Source organism: Vombatus ursinus, unplaced genomic scaffold (genome assembly GCF_900497805.2).
Source record: "Vombatus ursinus unplaced genomic scaffold, bare-nosed wombat genome assembly UNPS02014791.1, whole genome shotgun sequence".
NCBI classification, from domain to species: Eukaryota; Metazoa; Chordata; class Mammalia; order Diprotodontia; family Vombatidae; genus Vombatus; species Vombatus ursinus.
The window spans coordinates 35897694-35909086 of record NW_020954569.1 but is presented as its reverse complement, the minus strand read 5'-3'; the positions used below and the strand labels follow the sequence as shown (position 1 = coordinate 35909086).

The following is an 11393-nucleotide window of genomic DNA, read 5'->3' as shown; positions in this document are numbered from 1 at the left end:
TACGGCAGGTGGGGCTGCTATCCGCGTCCCGCCGCAGGGCACAACACAGTCCAGGAGCTGGGGCATCCACAGACCGGATCTTCGCACCTCAAACTGGCTTCTTCTTGGTCAGGTTTCTTTGACAGCCTCAGTAGTTTCTCACCAAGTTCAGCTGCTGTTACTAATGGCTCCAGGTATTGGTAGGACCTCCCTAATGGATCTCCTATTCTTCCCAGTTTGCCAGCCCTCCTCCAACATATTTATTTGCCTAATATCAAACAGAAAAGAGAGAAAATAAATACTAGTTCCATGCATTCAAAGGCATATGCTACCAAGGTGGGAGATAGACCAGCCTACCCCTCTCCCACTCAGCAGCACACAGCAATCTTCACTTAAAAGCTACCATGAGGGGCAGTTAGGTGGCGAAGTGGTTAGAGCTCTGGCCTTGGACTCAGGAGAACCTGAGTTCAAATACGACCTCAGACACTTGACACTTACTAGCTATGTGACCCTGGGCAGGTCACTTAACCCCGAATGCCCCACAAAAAAAAAGCTGCCATGAAAGGAAGAAAGTGAAAGTCAAAGGAGGGATGGATAAATAATTTTACATGTGAACTCAGTTTTTGCTTCAGTATTTTTATTTCCTCTGAAGCAACGACAAGTCTTCATCATCACAATCACCAACATAGAATTGAAAATAAGCAGTGCATATTTATGGATGTATAACATGAAATATAAGGGGCAATTTTTAATGGTCTCTAATAAACTTTTTCCCCAAGTGCTATAAAATAGAACTGAGTTGCAGTACCTCTCTGGTTACAAAAAGCATTCTTTCCATTTTGTAGGGCAGTTGCTGGGGGAATATTGTTTTGCCTATAAAGATGCTGACTGGACAAATGCATTAACAAATTTTTTTCAGCCTATAGTTGAACAGTCCTCTGGCAACTTAGCAAGGGCAGGATCTGTACCATGTAGCAAGATTATTTTTTTCATGTAGCTCTGAGCCATCTTCAAGATTCTTGATTATGTAACTGAGTAAACTGTAGTCGTGTCATCGAAATCAGTCTAGCACTAAAGTTCCCTGATTCATTCTGAATGCAAGCAGCTCTTTTTATAGAAGTCTGATCGAACTGCAAAAATATCTGTGATTCTTAAGACAGATGGAATGAAAGAGAAAGTATCTCCTTTGATGACTCTTTCTTATTAATCAATGAAGTATGTCTCCATCAACAAAGATCCTCCTACACTTCTTAAAATCATTCCTAGCTGCTGATATTCCCTGACACATACATTAAATACTTAAGTATTTGGCACAAAATAAAACCCTGACCAAATTACTTTAAGGGAAAAATAAATTTGTTCTGAATATTGGCATTAGTTGTCTTTTAAGTCATTGTTTCTTGCATTAAATATGAAAAGACAGAATAGACTAGTGAAAAAAGTCCAGTGCTTAGAGCCAGAAGTCCTGCGTAGTCACGTGAAGTGAGCAAGTCACTTCATTCTTTGAGTCTCAGTTTCCTCCTCATCCTCAGGTGAGATTCCAAAATACCTGCCTCATAGAATTGTTGTAAGGAAATGACTTTGTAAATCTTTTTTTAACCTCTTTTTTTTTTTATTTTTAGGCAATTGGGGTTAAGTGACTTGCCTGGGGTCACACAGCTAGTAATTGTCAAGTCTTTGGTCTGAGGTAGAATTTGAACTCAGGTCCTCCTGACTTCAGGGCCAGTGTTTTATACCCTGTGCCACTTAGTTGCCCCAACTTTATCAATATAGGTTGTTATTATTGAGAGTTTCAGAAAATTATGAGTCCTTTTTTTACTCTGTGTAAAAAGGATCAGGTCATAAAGCATCAGAAAGCTGGACAGCAATGTCGGTGGGGATAGTCTCTCCTTCCTTATAGCAGTAGACATATAGAATGATGTATCCACACTGTTGTATCAATTGTAGACAACTAGAACTAATTAAAATCTCCATTTTACTCATTACCTGTGGATTTTAACTACAAAGTTTTCTGTATTGTTGTTTATAGGTGCAGATTCATCTTAAAGGTATTTGGGGAATTATAAAAAGCGTAATGAAGGGTATAGTCTAAATAGAGTTAGCCTACTATTTGACAAAATAGGGAACACTGAAAAGCAGACTGACAGAAACTGGGCGTAGACAAACATCTCACACAATATGCCAGGGTAAGCTCAAAATAGGTACGGGATTTAGGCACAAAAAGTGACATCATAAGCAAATTAATGGAGCATAGAAGAAATTACCTGTCAGATCTATAGATAGGGTAAGAGCTCATGACCAAACAAGAGATGGAGAGATTCATAGGAGGTAAAATGGTTAAGTTTAATTACATAAAATTAAAAAAGGTTTTGCACAAACAAAACTAAAATTACAACAAAAGCAGGAAAAAGGAAAAGAAAACATCTTTGCATCACATTTCTCTAACAAGTCCTCATTTCTCAAATATTATAAGGAACTGAGACACATTTATAAAAATAAGAACCCTTTCCCAATTGATAAAACACCAAGGGATATGAACAGGCAGCTTTCAGAGGGAGAAATCAAAGCTATCAATAATCATATAAAATTATTCTAAATCATTAATAATTAGAGAAATGCACATTTTAAGAACTCTGTGGTACCACATTACAGCCATAAAATTGGTTTAAGATAACAGAAAAGGAAAATGACAATTGCTGGAAGTGATGTGGGAGAATAGATGCATTACTGAATTGTTGATAGAGCTGTGAAGTAATCCAATCATTCTGGAAAACAATTTTGGAAATTTGAATTTGGAAAACAGCTATTACACTGTGCATACACTTTGATCCAGCAATATCCCTTCTAGGTCTGTATGCCAAAGACATAAAAAAAAAGAGAAAGGACCCATATGTACAAAAATATTTATAATAACTCTTTTTGTAGTGGCAAGAAATTGGAAACTGAGGGGATGCCCATCAATTGGGAAATAGCTGACCAAGTCATGATATATGAATGAAAGAAAAAAATAGTATGTTTAGATCTGTATTCAGATAATATCAGTTCTTTCTCTGGAGGCAGATAGCATTTTTCATTATGAGTCTTTTGGAATTATCTTGCTTCATTTACTGCTAAGAATAGCTAAGTCATTCACAATTGTTCATCATACAATATTGTTGTTACTGTGTACAGTGTTATTTTGGTTCTGCTCATTTCACTTTGCATCAGTTCATATAAATCTCTCCAGGTTTTTCTGAAATTGTCCTGCTTATCATTTCTTATAGCAAAATAATATTCCATCACAATCATATACCACAGCTTGTTTAGCCATCTCTCAATTGATGGAGATCCTTTTGATTTCCAATTCTTAGCTTCAAGCCACAGGGCCTAAAAGGAGAAAGAAAGAAGGTATCCCCCTTACCTAGTTTGGTTAATGGCACTCATTCTGTGGGTGAACTGTGTGTGATCTTAACCCTCCGGATACAGTAGGAAATAAAGAATGAAGTTGTCTCAATCTGGAAGTTTTAAAAGACTCATCCTCTTACAGCTTTATATCCGATAAAAGAAGACTACTCCTACCTACTTGTTAAAAGGGAACATAGAGAACCAAGATGCCTTCATGTTTGGCAATCTGGGAATGTTCCAAGGCCCCATAACATACTGGTTGTTTCAAAAATAAGATGTAAATTTAAGTCACAGTAATGAATTGGCTTGATATCTGTTTTTGTTCTGTTTTGTGCTGAAATGCTAATTACCTTCTTTCATTCTAACTCTTTGAAGATGATATTATACCTGCTTCTTTTTCTTTTTGGTGGGGAATAAGGATGGTGTGTATTTCAAATATCATTAGCTAAAAGTGGTTAAAGAAAATGAGAGAGCAAAAGAGAGAGAGACAGAGAGAGACAGAGAGACAGAGAGACAGAGAGACAGAGAGACATAGACACTTGATTTTAATTTGGAAATAAAGAATTAGGTAATTTCCACAGAGTGGTTCCAAACCTATAATGGCTCCCCTTTACCGACAAAATTAAGAAGCAACTCCTTTCCTTAGATTGCAAAATCTTTATCACTCTTGCCCATCAACTCATCTAACTTTATTTCATACTCTTTCATAACACAAACTCTTAACTCCTGTTGGTTGGTCTCCTCATTGTTCTCCAAACATATCAATTTCTGTCTGTCCTTCTTTGTTCATGCTATTCTTTTTGCCTAAAATTCTGTCTCTCTTAATTAGATCTGAATCTTATCCCCAGTTTATAAATTAATCAAAAAAAGTTATTTTCTCATATGCTTTCCTTCATCTTTCTGTCTCATACCACCTCATCTCATGGGCTTAAATAAACCAATGTTTTCTTAAGTAAACTAATATTTACCAATGTCATTAAAAATATTATTTCTTAACATTTAATAGTATAACAAACAATAGCATAGCACATTTGTGTATTTCAACAAAGTATCAGCTGTGAGGAAGATTACAGCCCTATATTGCCTATATTACCTAGAGCCCTTAAGTGCTATTGCTGATTCCTTATTCTAATAGTTCAATTCTCTCAAGATGTAGTCAAAGTCACTCACTAATCTCTTATGGTATCTTCTCCACCATATACTTTTCCACAGGGTGTGATAAACCTTGTTCTGTAAAGAAATATCTCTTTAAACTATTTTTTCATTGACAGTTAATTTAGTCTTAAAGGAAAGAAATATTCCTAGTGCATTCAATTTCTTGATTCTCACAGATGGCAATTAACAATTTCCAGATGATAGTTAAATGAACTCACTCCAAAATTTCATTTGAATTTTATATACTTTAGCAATACACATATATGTATAGTCTTATACTATTTTAAATTCTTTGATTTATGTCATTTTTTCTAATTATATTATAAACATCTGGAGGCCACTATACATTATACTTTCAGCATGGCCTTCTTAGAATCTAACACTCTACTCAATGCAATGATAAAGACAGAGAAGATATCTGTTCATTTTAGTTTGCTAGTTTAAAGAAAATATACATTGTGCTACATTTTGTTATGAGTTGGGACCAAAATTCAAAATTGATCTATAAGATATTTGATCAGTTTCTATCTCCCCCAAAGTATCATATACTTATTTAAATGTATTTATGTAAGATTTATAAATAAATAGGCACTTGCAAGTTGTGTTAAAGTTCAACTTTTAAAAAATTACCTTGAAATAACTTTGTCAGAGTGAAGAATATATAAGCCTGCTATAATAAAACACCTGTTCTGAGCTTCAGTCTTTGTAATTATATAGAACACCTAATGATGCGTTGCAAGTTATTTACTCTCTTTTAAAAAATGATAGTAATTATAGGGAACTTCTATAGATGCTGTTCACATTATTAACTACTTTGGCATTTGACTTGAATTTACTTCTGGGAATAGAAGTGGAAAATAAAAATGACAATAGCAATTTTTTAGACCATAACCATGCTTAGCAAATATTCTTGGTAACCTAAAATTGTTTTTAAACTTCAGATATTTTACATTTTCATATAATCCACCGAATATGGTAGCCAACAGAGATGCATAGACTAGTAGATATATATCTACTACAGAGTAGATGTAAAGACTATAGATTTGTGCATCAATAAATGTGTATACATACATACTTATACAAATATATGTTTATGGATAATGTTATCTCATTGATAGTACATTTACTAATATGAATATATGTGTGTATGTATGTATGTACATATATATGTGTGTATATATATTTTTTATTTTATATATATAAATATTATATATTATATATATATAATACAAATATAGTAGCATAACTTCAGATCATATCCAGTGCTCCAAATGATGCAGAACAATGTCCTCATTCTTACCTCTCCATTTTTCTTCCTTATAGAGACCAGGAATTTCAAGGGGGATTAAAGAAGGAGGGATTGACCCAATATTTGACCACAGTGAATGGAAGTATATGTAACTTAATTCTGAGGCCTCAAAACTTTGTAATGATTTGAAACTCAGGGCTATTGGATTTGTATTAAATGTACCAGTTTTCATTTGTGTTGAACATGAAAAAAAAAGATGTGCAACATTTCAACAAAAGTTACACTGGAAGAATTTCAAAATTGCATGGAGGGTATCTTTATCCAGGATGCCTAGGAATATTTTATGTTATTTAAACAATGAGCAAAGTATCCATGAATCCATAGACTATGAATCCCTTCTCATAAACTTCATAAGATAACACAATTAAATATTTTATTGATTCTGCAATTGATCAATGTAGGCATTTCATCCAAAGGCACACTTTTCATCCTATGTGATTCTATCCATGCCATTTAAATCCTCCATAGGAGTTCCACCTTGCACACTAGAAGCTCAAGTTCATCATGAGTCAATACAAAATAATTCAGGGGACTCAGGGGAAATCTCAAAACATGAAAAATGTTGCCTTTTATCAAGGCAGTTTGCTTCAAACTCATATTATATGATCCACCTCCTTTTTAAAGGTGAATGTACTTCTAAAATATAAGTGTGTACTTGTAATTTTAGGATGAGATACAATATGTAATTTGAATAAAATTAATTTGAATTCACTATGAGAGAACTGAAAGCTTTTACTAGGTGATGTTAATATAAAGATTATACAATTCAAATGTACAAATCAAAATGGTGCTTCACAATTCTACATTAGCAATTTCCATTAATCACATCTTCTTAGAATCAGTCAGAAAGGATCTCAGTGGCCATCTAGTTGAAGCCATATCTGAGTAGTAATATTCTCTGTGATATTCTCAACAAGAAATTGTATGGCTTTCATTAGAAGAGTTCTAGTTAGGGAGAAATACTACCTCCCAAGGTAACTCACCATTCTCTCACTCCTCTATCATAAATTTAAGTTAGAATGGTCACTTTCCTTCTTCCCAAGATTTTCCTTTTTTTTTTCCTTATTCAGAAACAAGATCTTTTTTTATTGGTCAGAATCATCTCCAGATTATCAATTCCTCTCATTGTTTAGTCCATTGTTTAAAGGATGAAATGATCAGTAAGATAAGCCAAGAATTTACTGGCTGCCTTGGTTTCAGAGTAAAGAGAAATCCAGATAATTGAAGTCCCCTATTACTACTATGTCATGATTCTACACTAGGCTTATAGTCTGTTTTCTAAACACATCATCTATTTCTGCCTTCTGTGTTAACAATACTTAGTATACTTCTATGATGCCATCATTTCTGATTGATTTTCAACCATTGTCTTCCACATTGCTTTCTTCCCCTGTTTTTTTATTTCCTCATAAACACATAATTTAAAAAAAATATACAGCGCTTCTTAATATTTTCTTCTGTATTAAATCAAGGCTTGGTGATATCTATGACAACTCATTTACCTCCTTACATTAGGATCACTAGTTTATTTTGTGTATTTGTGAATTATCATGTAAGGTCACTGGTCTTATTTATCTCTCCTCGTATTTTGTTTCCTATGAACAACCAGGTTTATCTACTCTTATTATTTTTCAATAAGTCATCAATTAACAACTACATAATAAGCATCGACTAGTTTTCTAGGGACAATGCTAGATGCTGAGGATATAAAAAACAAACATGAAACAATCCCTACCCTCAAGAAACATGTTCTGTCTTCCATATTTTGTTCTTTTTAGTGCTACCCTCAGTGTTATCCAACTAGATAGATAGATAGATAGATGTACATATATGCACATCTATATATCAGCATTTCTCTCACTTCCCAAGCCTTTTTAGTTTAAATTCCTCTTATTCAGATTTTTTTAACCTATGAAATATAAATAGATATATAGATGTATTTTCACAGCCTTAGTTACGTATACGCCATCTTTGGCCAAGAGTACATCATTCCTCCATCTTAAGCCCAGATTCAGACATCTAAATTCCTATTTTCAGACACTCATTTCTTAACTAGCTGTTCAATTCCCAAACCTACCTTTATCTTCTGAATCTTTTCCCTCTAATCACTTCTGATTGATGAAAAAAACACCTAAAGTTTTCAGTTTCTTTCCCAGAATAACATAACTTCTGGACACACTTTTTAGGTTCTTCTAGCAGTATCATTTATATCTACTGGAATCACCAAAAGTAGATCCTGAATGTCATGTTTCTTAAGTTTTGGGAAGTTCTCCATTGTATCCTATAGACATATTCCATGAGAATAGTAGATATGTTAATTGTTCTCACCAATTTGGCAAATGATTACCTTACTATCATTCACTAAGAAGTCAAGAACCACCATTTGCTAGGGGATGTTTCTCCTGATGCCATGGTTGGATCCCCATTCTCATTCCTTGGAGGAAAAGAAGTGGTTTACTCCTCAGAGAGTTCTATGTATTATTTAGCTCCAGGTGTTCAATGTTTTTTTTTCCCTTTCTTTTCTATGTCATGCTCTTCCATATTCCAACATCCTACCACAGGCAAGTATTCCTCTAAGAATCTTCAAGATCTTTTTTTACTTTTTGTTGTTGTTTTCATGTTGAAGTCTTTTATTTTAAGGAATAAATTCCTTTAGATGAGCTGGAGAGTAGACATATTACTCTAGCCTCCAGAATCAAATATCTTTTCTTCAATATTATATTTTCTTTAACCCTATGATTCTTCCCTTAGGATAATTTTTCAATTGTTTTTCACTCAACAAAAGCAAGATAGAAGTCAAATTTGAGGTAATTAAAGAGTGGATGTGTTATAAGGAAGAAGCAAGTGTAGAGTACTCATTCTAGAAATTTAATAATCAAACCATGGAGGAGAGTAGCATGGTTACTGAAAGGGTAAAGTTAAAAAAAATGGTATTATATTTTATTGTTCCCTCAGGTGTGGCAATTTGCCCTTTTTTAGGTAGCTAGGAATGAGTCATTAAAAAGGAAAGAGATAAATGTAGGTCCAAGATCCTAGAGGAGGCAAGAGATTGATTTGATATAAAGTCCCTTATATCATAACAACAAAAAAGATATAGTTCAGTTGTACAATATAATTTCAAATGACATGTCATGTATTTAAAGGACTCAATCTAAATAAAAGTCTAATGTTAGTTATACTTAATATAGTTGACTAGAATCTACTGTAGTTTGGACAAAAAAATGTAACTTTAGTATTTCAAGAGGCCCTGATTTGGTTGTACTCCTTATATCAACATTGATCTCAATCCCTCTATACCTGTTAAATTAACCAATCAACAAACATTTATCAAGTTCCTATAATGTTCCAGTTCTGAACGTACAAAGAAAAAAAAAATGAAAAAATCCCTGCACTCAAGGATCTTACATTCTATTGATGGAAGCACAATGTTCACATAAAAGTATTTACAAAAACAGATATGAAATTAATACGTTAATTTTGGTAAGAGAGGAACTAGCAGCTGGAAAGATCAGGAAAAGTCATGTGTAGGCTGTCGCACTTGAGCTGGGCTTTGAAAGAAGCTAAGGATTCTAAGAGGCCCCAGTGAAGTAAGTGCAAGTCAGGTATAGGAAGGAAACCGTTGCAAAAACATGAAGATGGGAAGATGGAATGTCATGTGGGAGAAATAACAAAAGGTTAATTGGGTTGAACCATAGAGTGCTTGAAGAAGAGCAGTGTGTAATAATCCTGAAGAGTTATGTTGATGCCAGGTTGTAGAGAACTTTAAATGCCAAAGAGAGGAGTTTATATTTTTTAGAGGCAGCTAAGTGGCATGACGCATAGAGCATTGGGCCTGGAGTCAAGAAGGACCTGAGTTCAAATCCCATCTCAGGTACTTGCTAGAAGAGTGACCCTGGGCAAATCACTTACCTTCTAGTTACCACAGTTTCCTTATTTGTAAAATGGGGATGAAAACAGCAGCTGACTGTGTTATTGTGAGGATCAAATGAGATAATATCTATAAAGCATTTAACACTGTGCCTGGAATCTGAGAGACACTAATAAATGCTTGTTTGCTTCCTTCCCCCTTTAATGTACAAATGAGGAGTTTAATATGACTTTTTAATTAAGGGAAACAATTTAAATTCCATTCTAATCTACAATAATTATAAACTCAGTAAATCCATTATTATTTTCCTGTCCCATTTATGACCAGCCAAGCTACAACAAAAGAGTACATTTAATTCCCCTAATTCCCCTGACCCAAGCTGCACTGCACTGAGCATCTGTCAAATGTCAATGGTACACTAACCATATTGGATGGCTTTTTTTTTGATTCATTGATTTTTTTGTGACTTTTGTTTAAATTATCATCTCATTAAGAGGTTTCATGAGTTATAAAGTATAATATATCATTCTAATTGTAGTAAGTGGGCTTTTTCAAGTTGCAGAGAAAATGATGCAATTATCCTACTTTTTCCTGACTGACACCTTTAGGAGAAACCTTTTACATTGGCCCTTATGTGCATGCTTCTTTACTAACAAATTCACATTACTTACTTTAGGTAGAATTCAATTTTAACAAAATTTAAAAGTCTGTCCTAGGATTAGATATCATTTAGTAATAAATGACAATGTTCCAAGAGGATAACAATGTATTATTTTTTAGAAAAATTTAACTTAATAGAAAATAATCGAAGGAAGAAAGGCACATCAGGACAGAATAACATTTGGAGACGTATACTGATGGCAAAAATATGTGGATATATTTGCATAATTTGAGTATGTGATAACAGTATCATGGAAGCTTTTAGGGACCGGGAGATAAGAGGTCTCCACTGTGATCTCACACTATGCAAGCAACTATGAACAAACAAGTTATATGCAGGATAAACAGGAAGTAATCAACAGAGAGAAGGCATAGAATTGTAGCAGATTGGGACAGGCTTCCTGTAGAAGGCAGGATTTTAGCTGAAACTTCATGGAAACCAGGGAAGTTAGAGGAGAACATTCCAGGAATGGGAGACAGTCAATGAAATTGCCCATGGCTGAGAGGTAAATTGTGTTCTTTGAGAAAAAGCAAAGAGAATTTTGTCACTGGATAAAAGAGTATCTGGGGAGATGCAAGGCATAAGAAGACAGAAAAGCTAGTGAGTGTAGGCCACAAAATTCCAATCTGGAACAAAGTTACTGAGGCAAATCTCTGAGAATGATCAATCAATTTATTAGGGAGACTGATTGTCACTAATCAATTGGGTCCAAGACCTTCTTCACAGTCAAGGACCCTGGTGCACAGGAGCTGAGGAATTTTTTAGACCTTGGGGAGTCTCTGGAAGGTATCCTAGTCTTTGGGAATTTCATTTAGAAGCATTGAAACTCCTATGATTGACTAATCTTCAGAATCAGAAGTGTTCCCATAATTGGCCAAGTGTAATGTCCATCAATCACAACCACTTTTTCAGCAGGTCTGTTATAAGTCATTATCTATAGGCCACTAACTACAGGCCATCAACTGCAGAACATCTTAGCAGGGGCTTTCCAAAGATTACGAGACCTTTTCTACAACATCCCTGGGTCTTCCACGGGT

The 11393-nt window shown here is 34.4% G+C and overlaps 1 protein-coding gene across 1 annotated transcript in view; it reads left to right on the top strand.

The window, feature by feature from the left end:
* ADCY2 (adenylate cyclase 2) overlaps positions 1 to 11393 on the top strand; it is a 562787-nt gene that overhangs the window by 353101 nt on the left and 198293 nt on the right. The gene's annotated exons all lie outside the window — the stretch shown is intronic.